The sequence below is a fragment of the Cyanistes caeruleus genome, chromosome 15 (assembly GCF_971803275.1).
Source record: "Cyanistes caeruleus chromosome 15, bCyaCae1.hap1.1, whole genome shotgun sequence".
In the NCBI taxonomy this organism is placed as follows: Eukaryota; Metazoa; Chordata; class Aves; order Passeriformes; family Paridae; genus Cyanistes; species Cyanistes caeruleus.
In genome coordinates, this window is record NC_141715.1 from 12807990 (window position 1) to 12823219 (window position 15230).

Here is a 15230-nt window from a genome sequence, read left to right on the forward strand (position 1 = left end):
CCACTTCTTTGCTTTTGGGATTAATACAGCGATGAACTAATTTTCTGTTTCATGAATGAGCAGATTAATTTATAAGCAATATGGCTGGAATCCTTTTTCATCAAAATATTGGGAGTGGTAACATGCCCAGTTTGTATTTTCCACTACTGACAATTTGAACTTGGAATTTCAAGTTCAGCTATAATTTTTCAATAAATAGTTAGTTGAAAACCTGTGTGATTATTAAATATTACTGCTGTTTTAATAAGTTACAAAACACAATGGTCAGAAACATGACAGAAACCTTTAAAAATAAACTTAGAAACCTTTAAAAATATACCAAAGGGATGACATAGGTAAAGCCTGTCAATAAATAAAACACTGATTGAAACAATCCTGGGACTCATTTGTCTTTCTGGACACTTAATAAAGTCTACACATTAGAACTGAACTAACAAGGAACTGCTAGGGACACGTTTCCAAGTTACTCGCAGTAGTATTTATAGACAGTTGATTCACTAAACTAAAATTTAGTGTGTGGTTTGAAATCTTTTTAACCAAAAAGTGGTGGAATGGCTTTTACCTCTAAAAATAAATTTAGGTACAATAAAGCTAGGGCTTGTTTGTTTTTTTTTTTCTAACTAACATTAAATGTTGTAATAGGTATGATTTGTAAATTCTGTTCAGATTTATTTCTCTTAAGTAAATTCTAAAAAAAGAAATTACAAAATTTCCCAGTTTGATTTAATTCTTCCATTCCCATATTCTATAAAAAAATTATGTAGCTTTTTACAGATGTCAGACTTAATTTAGACTATGAAATTTATATTTAGTCTACTATTGGCTAAATTACTGAGGTCACAATAACTGCTTGCTGCTCATCAGAAGTTACCCAAGACAATAATATGAACCCATTCTGAAAATCTGCATATGGAACTTCCAAATTTTGGCCTTTTTCTTGGAACAAAATGCAAAAAAAAATGATAGCTGAGCTCTGATAAAAGCATTTTCTATTTCTAATTTTTTTTTATCCGCCTGATAAATATGTTCTTGATGTCTATTTAGGAAACTATCAACTGTCTTCTTATCTGCATCCTGATATAATAACCAGAATGAAGTAAATCCTACACAGGAATCCACACTGTGTAAAAATCCAGACAGGACCTTGCAATCACTCACAGGAAATTGCTGCAGCCTTAACTATGTCCAGACCCTGCCCCAGTTCTGAATTAAAATTCTGAATGATAAGCCCAGCTGAAACAATAACTTGTCTTTATGAACTCCTTTCTAATTCTCAACGTTTTTTCTTGTATAATTAGAGAAAATATAACTGTGTTTTGTCTGGATGCTTATAGGTTTAGCATATGTGTACTTTACATGTGCTATTAGACTTTTTTTTTTCTCATTTAAAAAAATTTATTTAATTAATAAATTACAGGTGAAAAACAGTAGTATCTCCAGATGTAGTATAGAATTAAACAAACTAGATACAACCATCTCCAGATACGTTGTGCATGATCTGCAGATGGCAGAAGATTTATTACAATATTTATTATTTGTTGTAGAAGGCAGGGCTGTGTGTTTGGGCTCTGTTGTATCCAAACCTTGCTCCAGGTGCAGATGCCTCAGCAGCCCCGTGCTGGTCAGATCACTGCAGGATTTTTCAATCAGTGCTTAGAAACTGATTGATATTTCAAAATATCACTTGGTCTTTTTCAACATGATAATGATATAAAGGTGAGTCTTTCTTTTCTCTCTCTCAGCTGGAAATAGAACCCATTTCCTTGATTGTATTCAGTTTGCATTTCTCTCTTTCACTTTCTTTCTATGTATTCTGAATACTCAGCCATCATCAAAGTGTAAATTGGAAGCACAGGTTCGGTTTTAATTTGCAATATATACGAAGGTGTTCCATTTAAAGAAAACAGTTGATTTCTTTGCCCTGGACTGTTTTTCTGGACAGGAATTTAATTTGAAAAGGCATAAAATTTCAGCATAGGAAAGAAAAAGAGGCAAGAGATCTTCCTGTCATAAGGTTTTCATTTTCTTTCCATCCTCTCTTATGAAAATTTTGGAGGCCTCTTTGGTACTTATAAAGTTTTAGTTTACATTTATAATGAAAAAGAAGTTAATTAATGAAATTATTTGAGAACTCTTCCATTTTTCCCAGCCTCTATTACATCCAGAATGTTGACCTTCACCATAGTGCTTCACTGGTAAAACCAAAAAACAAGTTGTTAGTACAGAGCAGCTCAGGTGACACTCAGTGAAACTCTGCCTTCTGCAAGGGCTACAAACTGGCAGGCAGGGTAATGACAGAAAAGTTTTCCTTTTAGAAAATGGAATAATTTGAGGGGGAAAAAAAGGTTTAGCAAACAAAAGACACAAAACAAACCAGAAAGTCTGAAATTACAATAGTATTGAATATTTGTCAAGCTGTTTATAAGCAGTTCATATAGAGGTTTCAAAGGTAATGTCAGCCCACTCCAGCATTGACCAGTGATTCAATATGTGTTTTGTTTAAAAGAGTAAGTGATTAGCTTGAATCTTTACTGTTTCAGTTTTGTGTTATTAGTAAGCAGGCAAAAAATTATTTTTAGAAAAATCACTCGGTAGTGACAAGAATAATCTGTACTAGAATTTCTTGCTCAATTTAAAATTATCATGACAACTGGTTATATTGGTAATATTTATGTACCATAGTGCAGCATTTGGTTTTAGGAAGGCTTGAGCATCACAAAACATTTCAAATGGGAGTAATGCAGTAAGAAGACAGTAATACAGCAACAAATACAGTAACAAGAAATTATAGTTTCTTGTAATGACACATCAGCCAGTGGATTTCATAAATACCTTTCAAAAACAGCTCTGGCAATTTGCTTTTCCTGCTTTGAGACAAATACCTTTTTTTGTCCTCACAACATGTGAAGGACTGAGAAGCCAAATGTCCATTTCTCTGTGGAAAATAAGCAAAGCAACTAAAGAAGAAAAATAAATCTATCTCCAAATCTTTTTTTTCATAATTCTTGCCAACTTCAAAGTCTTGGAAATACAAAAAGAAAAACCATAATAAATCTAGTGTAGTGATTGGAAGTCCATTGTGCAGAACAGCATGAAATCTGAGTGTAATTTAAATAAGGTTAATGTTGTGGTGGTTAAAACAGCATGGGAAAGTTGTTTGCTGTAGCTTATGTCCTGTTTTCATTCTCATTCCATGCCAAGCCAATTCTCCATATGAACATAACTGAGAAGTTATTTGTGCCAGTATTCACAATTTTCATAACAGAAAGTAAGTGCCAGTTCTTCTTGAATAGGAGGAGAAATAATTCATAATGCCTTTGTTAGATTATTGGAATACATACATATGTATTATAGCAGCAAGTGTAGTTATAGAAATTGAAAAATTGTCATAAGTACCAAGAGACCCATAAATGTCAGGAAGAAAATTCAATTGTCTCCAGCATTCAGATTTCATAAAATCCACAGCAAATTTGCCATCATGCCTAAAGATCAAAGTGTGTCCTTGTCATTTTTCAGAATTAATCACAGGATCTTGACACACTTCTAAAATAATTCTATAAAAAGAGTGAAACTTTGCCAAAATTTTATATTGAAACGTTACAAGCTTGAATTTAAATTTTTACTGTCATTACAGAGAAGTTGAATAGGATTTAACTATATCAGTAGATTGTTTGACTGATTGGTTTGACAGTGCATGGCCAGTATTGTGATAACAAAAAGTGTCTGTCACAAAAAGTTAGAAAAGAGAGAAGCCAAGATTAGGAGGCTAATGTAGAATAGAATAAATAAATAGAGATAAATAGAATTCTAGACCCAGAGGAATCTTCTAGGTTGTTTTGGTGTAGTCTGGTTTTTGGTGTAATCATGAGAGTTGCTCTAGTGCAGGGAAGGAAATTTTGAAGAAAAATAATGTATAAAGGGAACAGTGCTGGGGAAAAGAGAATATATAAAATGACCATAAGATAGTCAACTGAGAGAGAAGAAAAAGAGCAATCAGATAGTCTTTGCAAGAGAAAGTTCATTCAGGACCAGAGAAATTTCTTTTTACAGACATAGTTTTGTAAATTATAAACCTATTGATAGAAAAGAATAATAGGTATTTTTCTCTAATACCACAAATAAAAAGCTATGGTATGTCAACAACATGTAATAATTAACATTTTTCTTATCATTAAATTAAAATTTTCTTAAGTATTAAATCAATTTATTTTGAAGCAAGACAGTCCTAAAAATGAAAGAATTTTATAGATCACTTATGATCACAACCAGAGGTAAAACGTCTGTTTCCTGGATTGTTGGCTGAGCTCTTGTTTCAACAAAACATATTAATTCTTTTTTTACTTGAAATTTCAGTGGGTGTTCTGGTGTTTTCTGGTTTATTTTGTTTTTGAGAGACAGAGAGAAATCAAGCACATCTTTGTTGTCTGTGACCGGGTGAATGGATTTTACTTGCATCCTGAATCTAAAGCATCATGTATCATTCTTGGTAACATGAATAACAAATAAAAAAAGATCACAATTATTATAAGAATTATCACTAGATATGATATATTTGGTTTTCACAGCTGTAGTATCAGTGTTCTCTTTTCCTCTTGTGGTTTTAGGAATAAAAGTGATTCTAACTACAACTCCCATTTCTCTGGGTTCTAAGCCTTGCTTACCTTTACTGTGTTACTGATATTTTTCCCCCACAACTATCCAAAGATGTTCACATGCATAATGAAAGGATAATTATAAACTTCACATAGAATTTTGGTTTCTAAGGCTAAGTATTTTCAGAGCCAGGAGGTACTTTGAGTGCTTTATGATTACATTTACCAACAGCATGACAACGTACACTTCAGTGTATTCAAAGGAAAACATAATCAGGTAGCCAAAGGAGGACAATTATCTTTCATACTAATTGGCAAGTTCCTTTTAACCTTTAATTAACTGTGAATTTTCAATAGGTCTGAATACTCTTGTTAGGTTTCTTGCTGGTAGAAGGTCATGGAAATATCTTTTCTCTTGATTGCACAGATGCAGTATAAATAAAATATAGGTGCATATACAATATATAAGGTCATAATCCTCATCTGCACTTTGAAGTGCATAAAGTATGAAAATCTTACACTGCTGAAAGCACTGGTGCTGCCAGGAGTTTTAACTTGTAGCTTCAAAAGAAAATTCAAATGGATTTTGCATTCTCAGTTTGTTTCTCTTGGCACATTTTTGATACAATCAGCAGCAGTTACTTGAAAGGCTCAGAAGTGATTAGCATAGAGCCTAATACACTTTCTTTAGATGCCGTCCTAGAGAATATTCCCTGCAGAGCAGAGGTTAAGATGCACAGAAGAAACAAAACGCTGTTCTCCTGAGTGCTGAGTTATTCAGCATTCTAGACATTGCTTCCTTTAAGACGTGCTACTCCCTTTTGGTGGGTGGTTCATTAGCAAAACCCTAGAAATGTTGCATTTTCAAAAGATTTCTACCATCTTATCTCTGCAGCCAGATATTTCACAGTGCAGTGTGTTCATATGTATTTGTCATGTAGATCGATGTATTCTAAATAAATAAAACATCTAGGAAATAGTGGCTAGAAAAAGGTGTTAGAAAAGGTTTGGATCAAAACCCCTTGTGACACATTTTGCAGGGGTACAGGCAATAGTAGCAAGCAGACCAGTCCAGTCATATGTCATATGGATTACATTGATTTGTTTGCTGATTAAATAGAGCAGGTAACAAGGCAATCTACGTTATGCATGGGATGAGTAACTTCTTGTTTCCAGCCTTGGGCAACTTCCAGCTAAAAGGCAATAGGGAATCCTGGCACTGGTTTTTGAGTCCACAGTATCCATCTTGCCTTGAGATTAGCTTTTGCTCTTTGTTGTGCTTTTTGCTTTCACTTTATAGTCTCATTACAGTCATCAGCTGACTGCCTAAGTCTCTGTTATAGGTAAATACTGCTAGAACTAATTTTTGTATACTTTTAAACCTTTTTCCTAATCAAATGCTGTCTCTGAGATGCCCTGTTTCTCATTTGAAGCATCATTCACATATGCATTTTTTGTTATCTTGCACCAAATTGTTCTCAGTATCCCATTAGGTCAATCAGGTGACCAGAGCTTTGCATTAGTGGATCTTCTGATTACTTGAGGCATAAGGAAGAAAATATGTGCAGTCTTTCTAAAAATTTCTATTTTTAACAATTACCCAGACATCTGGGGGCAGGAGAGCTTGTCCAGTGTAAAATGTAGCCGAATGCTATTCTGCAAAAGAAAAATTAGAAGTCAGAATAACCTTGGTTTCCTCTTGTCTTTCTAAACACATCCAAAGTCTTACCTCTTCTTACTCTCATCTCAGGTACTGTGTGCATAACCTAGAAGAATTAACTGATGAAGCCCTTTCACCTCACTATATATGATAAAAACCTGTTTCCATAGAGAAAGAACATTTGCTAGGCAGTACAAGAACTCACTGGCAAACTGGTTCCTGCTATTTTGGAAAAATTTGGACTACGTTCCTACTGTACACTGAATTATGTCAGCATCAATATTAACAATGACTTTAAGGAATGGAGTTTTTTGTAGGGTATTTTGGTTTTGCAAAGTATCATATTATCTCTATAATTGTTGAAATTTAAAAAAAAAAATCTGATAATGCCTTATCAAAAATATAGAAACAATTTTTTTTAATAAAATAGGGTTGTAACAACATTTGAACTTGCCTGTGAAGTGTGAAAGAAAGACATAGACCTTAGCAAATCTGGTGTTACTGACTGTATGTTATCTTCATTTAAAATATAATTTACTCAGAAGATCATAATGGACTTTATAATCAGTCAGTCTTCTCTTCCTTTGGAATCAAGGCTATTCTTTGGAAAGTATTTAGTGTACTAAGGGACAAGAGGCTCACAAAGGTCATCTGTGGAATCTGTATCTTGGATCTGCTAAAATACAGTGCTGACACCTGATGCTGTTTGTCATCCTCATCATGCCAGCAGCATTTACAAAGGTAATGGATGTGGAGTAGCCTCAATAGAAACCTGTGCTCTGATATAAAGAAAAAAGTGATTCTATACGGAGAAATACAACCTGTTACAAAATTACACACGGGTGAATTAGAACTTTTGCTCATAGGTGAGTGAAACACTAAGCCTTGCAAATAGCGTATCTTCTCAGTAGTGGATTAGGAAAGAACAGCCATTCTTGCTGGAACCCTGGAGAGGGGAAAATAAAACATTTTCATAAATTGCTAAATTTGCTTTCCTGGATTTCATGTGATATGACAGGCCAGATCATTTTGGATGTTCTCACATTGATGACTGTCTTTCCTTACAAGTACTTCCACCAAAAATATAAGATTATTCATTTAGGCAAAAAGTGTTTTCAAATTTCCAGATAGATCTACAAGTAGGAAGAATTTGTCATCACTTAGCAGCATTATTTTACAGTCTTTCCTCTAAAAAGAGTGTAAGATGCTTTAGGATTCTGACTACTGAATTGTAACCAATATGAACCTCTTTCTCAGTAGTTGTACTTTTTTTCAAACTTATAGCTTTTCAAGGAAAACACAGCAATAGTGAACAAAACACTCGTGCCATGTCCAATACAGTGTGTAGGCTGATTGCTGTGGTGGTTCAGTGGAACATGTGTGTGGCTGGAAGAGCTCTGCAATGCTCTATGGAAAAAGATTTGCCTAACCTTTGTGTCAGCCTGTGTGGGTGTGCTGATTGTATTGCTTTCATCTATCTCTGCCTTCATCTTCATCTCTGAGCAGAGACCTTCTCCCCTCCCTGGGGGCAAAGGCTCTTCCTCACTCTTGTGTCTCTCTATTCAAGCTTCTCATGGGATCACAGCTCCTTCAGCATCTGCTTTGCTTCATTATGGATGCCTCTGCTCACACCTACAGTTTGCACACTCCATCCCCCACACTTTCTCAGGAGTTAAAGGGGATATTTTAGTGTATCATAGTCCATCTCCATGGCCTTACCAAAAGAACTTTCAGCACCAACACTAGAGCATCTCCTCATTCTCCTTCCATCTGGGACTTGACTCCTTCTTTACTGACCTTGGTGTCTTCATGTTGTCCTTTACATGTCCTCACTCTGCCTTTTCTCTCACCCGAGGGGAGGATGGAGCTCTGCAGGTCTGTGCAGTGAGAGCTGATATCTCAGCCAGGCCTGTGGATGCTCTCGGTGGTATCAGCCGGGCAGTGGCCGCAGCAGTCACGGCGATGGATTTCAGGCCGTGCTGGGCCCCGCTCTGCCCGGCAGCCGTGCGGACCCGGCTCGGTGTGGGCAGATGGCGGGGCCAGGGCTCGGTGTCTGTCAGCGGGATGGCAGGGGGATGGCAGGGGGATGGCAGCGGGATGGCAGCGGGATGGCAGCGGGATGGCAGCACCATGAACCGGCCCAGCTTCAGCCGGGGCCCCGCGGCCTCCCTTCCCCTGCCCGGCCTCCGCCGCGGCCCGGCCCCACCGGCGCCCGGTCACCTCTTCAAAGCTGGAAGCAAAAGAGCTTTCCTGGGCTTGCCTGTCTTTGTGAATCACAAAAAATGTGAATCTCACAGAGGCGGGCCCAGCTTCCAAATGGTTTCATAGGCTGTCAATTCCCAGAGCTAGCCAGCCATTGGTTTCTGGTAGGTACAGAGGAAGCTCTTAGCAGTTTCTCAGAGATTTGAAATCTCATCAATTAATGCAAAACCAGCACAAGTACCCCCACACTTTCCCCCCAGACATTTAGCAAAATAGGACTATATAGAACAAGTTTATTCAATTCCAAGAACATGAATATCTGCCCCTTATTAATTTCTTGCAAGGAAATAGAGCTTATTTCCTTGAGGGACTGATATGCTATGTTTCTAGATAATGTTTGTATAGATCTGAGAACTAATAATTTTATTTGCAACCTAGACTAGTGGTATCATTATTTCACATGGTAAAAAATAGGTCAAATTCTTCACTTTCTCCTGAGATAAAAGACTTCAAATGGTAAAAGTCATCATTTTATCTCAAAAGTAATAGTATTTATGAAATCAAAGATAAGTCCATAAGCAAAGTGTAATAGAGCCTAAAGGAAAGAACTGGATCTAATTTAGCAATTAGACTGATTTCATAACACCTCATTGGGGGTAAAAAGAAAAGAAACCCATAAAAATTAATGATTCATTTTTAAAAATGTTGCTTTACCTTTCCCTTTTGGACAAGTGATTATACTTATGCTTCAAGAAGCATCAAACACCAGGTCAAAAAACCCCAGGAGTCTGGGTTTGCTTTTCTTTTAGTCTGTTTCTAAGAGTTTGAGTGTTGGGAACTAATCAAGTGATCATTTGAGCTGTTTTCTTTGCATGTCACTCTAAAACAATGAGAGTGCTGCAAAATGCAGGTGCAACCTGAAAATTAATGAATTATAAAGATTGGCAGTGATGGTTTGTGGGGTTTCATTTGCTTGTTATGCCAGTATTCATCTGCTTTGTTACAGCTTGCTTTCTGTGTCAGAAGCATTCTCCCTCATTGTTTCATTTTCAAAGAATCCTCTCAGTGAATGTGGAACTCACTCAATTTTCTTTGGAAGGAGCCCACTTCTGTTATGTAAAAGTAGCTATTGTCCTGAAGGAAAAGATAACTTAAAGATGCTAATTGCTAGATGGGAAGAACCTTTATTTTAGCAAAGTATATTTTCTTCTTCACAGGTATTTCTTATACATGAGGGTAAAACTAGACCACTTTTCCCAGTGTTACTTGAATCTCACATTGTTGATCAAATCCAGGACACACATCACTGTATTTTTGTATTTCTATATCAGTTCTAGAAAGCTAAGAAGTACAACTTCAAACCCTAGAATTTGTTACAAAAGGCCAGGTCTGATTGTTCATTTTTATGTCATGAAGCTGCTGCTGTAAAGGCCCCCATGGAAAGTGTCAGTGCAGGGAGAGGGACACAGGGGACATTACCCCAAACACACCCTGAACCACTCTCTGCCTCTGACACTACTCTCAAACTCTCACCTCTGACTCTGCAAAACTCCTTTGAAAAGGAGTGCCAAATTATTCCTACAGTCTGAGGATTTTACTAACCACTACTTATGCACATCAGAACGTGGAATTCATGACCTTTTCCTTTATTATCCCATCTGCCCATGCTTTGAACACAGATCACTTCTTTTTCTGCAGACTTACAAGCACTAGGACCACTTGTCAGCAGCTGTGCCTGGCAGACAGACTCTGAAGTTTTCACCCAAACTCAATGTTATGCTTGTAATAAACAAACACAAAGCACAGAAATCGTTGGAGGAAATAAGATGTTGACATGTTCAATTTCTGATAAAGATGAGCTGTTTGTTTTAAAGATGACCAACAATATTTGGAGGAGACTGAGTGTTACTGTATATTCTGAAGGTTATGAAGTTCTGCTAAATTTTCCTAAGCTCAAAGGTGGAAAGAAAGGTCACCAGCATTGGCACATGGCTCTTCTTTTCCTTCACAAACACTGAAAACTTAGAGAAATAGACATGATTCATTCTCCTGCTTTCATTGCAGGGTTTTGTCTTTTACCTATGAAGGGAAAAAAATGGGTTTACAAATTGATGCTTTGGTACAAATAGTCAGGAAAATTAATTGAATGTTTTTTTATAATATATACCTACTGTAGCAAGTAAAAATTATTATTCAAAACAAAGCATAAGCTTCTGAGATACAGGTGAATAAATCTGAGTATATGAGAGCACATTGTTTTCTGAACCTGACTATCTTCCATACCTGTTTGCTGCAGCTTTGTGCTCTTCTGCACCATAAATGGCTTGCTGCTTTTGGGGATTTTTGTTTTTGTTTTTGTTTTTTTCCCCAAGAGTAAGAAATATTAGGACACTGTAAAATGCTATTTTCAGACAATATTTTTCGATGTTTTCAGAATTTCAAGGTTGTGCATTTTTGCAACTGAGCCTCCATGTGCATCCCCTTGCTTGGAATTCCTGATCAAGGGTAAACATGATTTCATTTCTTTTCTTACAGAGTCGTCTGTCACAGGTGTTAGTATATAAATGTTATTTGTCAGCAGAGGCACAGGAACTTGATAACAGTGTTGGACAGTTAAAGCTGGTCAGACACAGTTTAGTTTTGTCTCACTTTCCATTTACGGCTGTAGTAAATCTCCCGACAAAGACCAGTGATGGCAGAATATTATAAAAGTTTAGAAGATTTGTTTGCATAAAGACCAAAAACTGAGAGACTTTGGGTGCTATGACCTTCTCAAGAGTTTCCTTTTCATATTTCATTTCTTCCTATCTGCAGACAATTTTGAACCAACACAAGGGACACTTTTTCTTGCAATGTTTTCTCACTGTCATTAGTACAAAAAAGCTGTCAGATGGTTTGATCAAGTGAACTACACTGCTTTTGAGGGTGTTGTTAATATATTTTGCTATATCTCGTTGACCTAATGGTCTTTATCTAAGTGCTTTGAATAATTTTTCCCCTCCCACCATCAATTTAGATTGCAAGTACTTTGGTGCCAGAACTGCCTGTCTGTATGTTTGTATAATGCCTATACATTAAAGAAAAGGCCATTAGATATTATCTAGGCATTTCTCAGCTTCAGCTGACTTGCCAGAAGAGTGAAAATCTCTGAGCTTATTCTCTTAAACAAGTACTTGCATACATCATATATTGAAAAAGTTTAAAGAAGGCTAAACAGAAAAACCAGCACAGTATGGCAGAAATGTTAGGGTGTTTATGCCATCATTCTTTTCTAATTGTGAATTAGAAACACTTCATTGGGAAGAAAAAGCTTCCAAAACCTCATCAATGAAAAAATCTTCAGTTGGGTTGCCAAAAAAGACCCAAAAAAAATATAAAAAAAAAAAGATCTTTCAGCTGTATAGAATTTTACAAAGAAAATAAAAAGAAAATCCAGAGACAAGAGAGCACACTACTGCAGTCTTTGAACGTATAATAGTGCTGGTGCCAGACTTCCCTACCTCTGAGTGCCAAACTGGCACTTGCTGTAATCCTCCCCTTTCCTAGCATTGCACTCAGCAGTCAAAAGAACCTGGAATGAGTGGAAAGTCTTGATTTATCTCTGGGGAAATCCGATGCCAACATTTAAAAAGAGGATAAGGAGGACGAAATTATATGGGAAAACAGAAGAAGGAAAAGGAAAGGGGAATAGAAGAGAGAGGGAAAGGAGAAAATGGGATAAAAACAGGTACAAAGGAGTGCAAAAGCATTTGAAAAAGAAATAACAGAAAATAATATTTACCATGGAAGTAAAAAAATTAAAGGTTTTCAATCAGTTCTACTGTGCATAAAATTGCATCTTGTCTCAGAGTCATTTTCCATCCCAAGTATTCTTGTAGAAAGTGAAGATTCTCTTGCCAGAACTTCCCCATCAAGTTTCTAGGTGCTCCAAGCAAAAGACTCGGTTTTTTTGTAAAACATCTGTTAGAATGATGTTTTACCAGGTATCTGACACAGCTTAAAGAGTCAGGCAGAAAGAGTAAAACAAAAACAAGACACACACAAACAAAACAAAAATCAAAACAAAACTTACCCTTGAATGACAAAGATGGAGGTTGCTCCTATCTAAATATGATCACCAAAAGCAAATGGACTTGCAAGAACAGTCATGTTTGGATGACAGTGATTGATTGTCCGAGGGCATGTGTTAGCACAGCAAACAGCTCCCAAGGTAGGGCACACATAAATGGGATTTATCCTGGGGTACCACGTTACTGTTTAGTGGGACAGGGGAAAACCTTCTGAAAGAACATCTCGCTCTACTCCACGTTTCAGCACTCACACTTGTATGCAAAGGGGCCAAGTACGAGTTCACAGAAAATATCTGCAGTATCTGCTATTATTATTATTATATTTGATGAGTAATAAATTCCCTTGTCAATCTTTTTTCCTTCCTGAGTGGTCAAATCTTGTTTCTGAAAAAAAAGGAAATACTTCTATTATGTACCAAAATAAATGTAGGGGAAATACATTTCCTGAGTTTCTCAAAAAGAGTGATGTTATGCCTTGAAAAAAACATATTTTATGTTCTGCAGTAATCAGATTTTGAGATGCTGGGTATTTTTATACTCTTCATTCATAATAACTCAGAATTCAACCATCTCCCTACTAGGTAAAGGGTGGCATTCCCACTGTGTATTTTAACAGCTTCCCATCTGTGCCTGACACTGTGCAATGTTTTTTGAACAGATACTGAACAAACTGATACTCAAAATAAGAATGAACATGCTGAATAATATGTAATATATATTTATATAATTATTGCTGACAAAAGATTCATTGGTCATATCAGCATTTTGTTGGAGGAAAAAAAAAGATTATTTCAGAAAATGCTAAAAAAATATTTTCTGCTTCATATTGGTACTTTTTTTCTGAAATGGAAGATTAAAAAAAAAATTCCCTGAGGGGAACAAAAAGCTATTTTAATAAAAATCAGCTTTCTGTGCAGATAGTGAGGATTTTGATCTGATTTCAAAAATCTAATTAAGAAATCAGTGTGAAATTGTGTGTCCACTGCCCTGTCCCTTGCAGAATCTTCCCCGAGTTGGAATAAAGCTGTGGGTACCTGCCCAGGCATTTGTGGTTCAAACTGATTTGCTGATTTGCTGTTACTTATTTTGGAAGACAAGCTACCAGAAAAGCTCCCCAGGGATGATCTAAGGAAGGACAGCAGAGATGTATTTTGCATGTAGCTCTGGAAGGGTTCAAATTCAGCAGCAGCCTGAGCTGAAAATGATTATACCACTGGTGGGATTGGGAGCTGCATGGTAGGAAACATTAGTTTAATTTATAGAATTAATAAGCATGTGCATAAGTGCAATTTACAAATGATAAAATGGTTCCTTCTGTGGTAGAAAGGGAAAAATCTATATTGGATCTGTTACTGCAAATTAATCAAGACACTCAATTTTTTTAGTAAATACAAATAAGATAGGTGCAAAAATGACAGGAAACATTTTAAAATCAGAAGGTTCTAAGGTACATGATAATTACATTTCCCTGTAAAATAGGAAGATGCAACAACTGCTTTCCTCTTTAATTTCATTCCTTGTGGTCAAAATTCATGCCATTTACAGAAATAATATATCTCTCAATGAAACTTTTGATTTCTTGCAAAGTAATGCAAGGCCAGGAATAGAAATTATTACAAAAGGAGAGGGTAAAATGTTTTGAATAGCATTTAGTTGCAGGGAAAATCTGTTTTCTTGATTAAGACTATACATTTTTATCTCAAGATCACACAGTCTCATCTGCTGTGGTGTTAGATTATACATGGCATTGTTCTTAGTGCTCCATTGCATTGCCTTTCCGTTGACGAAATTTCTGTTCAAGAATCACTGCACTATGATATTTTGAAATCAAAGTTTTAATTCTTGGCAGGTGGCTGTTACCAGAAAAGAGGTGGAGGGAAGGGACAGGAAAAAAATCTTGTAGTTAGAGGTTTTCTGCAACTGTTCCATTTGACGAGGGAAGTCGTTACAGGTGATTGAAATAGTTCACTCTGGGCAGGAAATTTGTAATATTCCTGTCGCTTTCTGCATGCAGATGACAAGCTGCTGCCAGCTGTACAGCTCTGCTTGCTGCAGCTTCAGGGGCTTCTGCGATTTCCATCCATTCAAATTGGTCCAAACCACTGAACTTATTCCCATCTCCAGCATTTGTAGAGCCAGACCAATTTGCCTTTATCACAACAGAGTTGCCGAAGGCTTTGTGAATTACAAGCTGTTTCTCATGTTTATTGATGGACTGATATTTGGGAAAGGACCAAAATAATAATAGTAAAAAAGTACAGTTCATTTCCATTGGAATTGATTTCTTTCTTTCTTGCTTGCTTGCTTTTTACCTTCCAATTTTCCTTTTCCATTTTTGGGGGGATGGTAGGAGGATAAGGAGACGTGCATTGCTCAGTTTCTAAATGTGAGACCTCTGGGAGAAGGAGCTGGAGTAATTGAATCGGATTAGACAAGCCAGCAGAACAAAGTCACATTCCATGAGGTTTTTCCAGCATTGAGTAGATGAATAGTAATTATTTAAGGATTAGTGCAAGTCTAAGATGTGGTCCACTCTGAATACTCTTCACCATATATAAACAAAAGCAAGATGTAATATGTGCTATTTAAGCTTCTTTTTATCTATAATAGATTTCTTTTAAGGCTTCAAGAACTTGAAAAAATCCTGTATGGTGAGTAAGCACTCTTACTGTTTTTCAATAAAGAATTAAACCCTATAAGCTTCAA

At 36.4% G+C, this 15230-nt stretch overlaps 1 long non-coding RNA gene across 1 annotated transcript; it reads right to left on the minus strand.

The window, feature by feature from the left end:
• Positions 1-1370: 1370 nt before the first annotated feature.
• LOC111935746 (uncharacterized) lies at positions 1371-8466 on the minus strand. The gene is made up of 2 exons (XR_002867847.2): positions 8050-8466; positions 1371-6248 (listed from the first exon to the last, which is right to left on the minus strand). It is a non-coding gene; the product is annotated as an uncharacterized LOC111935746 (long non-coding RNA).
• Positions 8467-15230: the final 6764 nt, after the last annotated feature.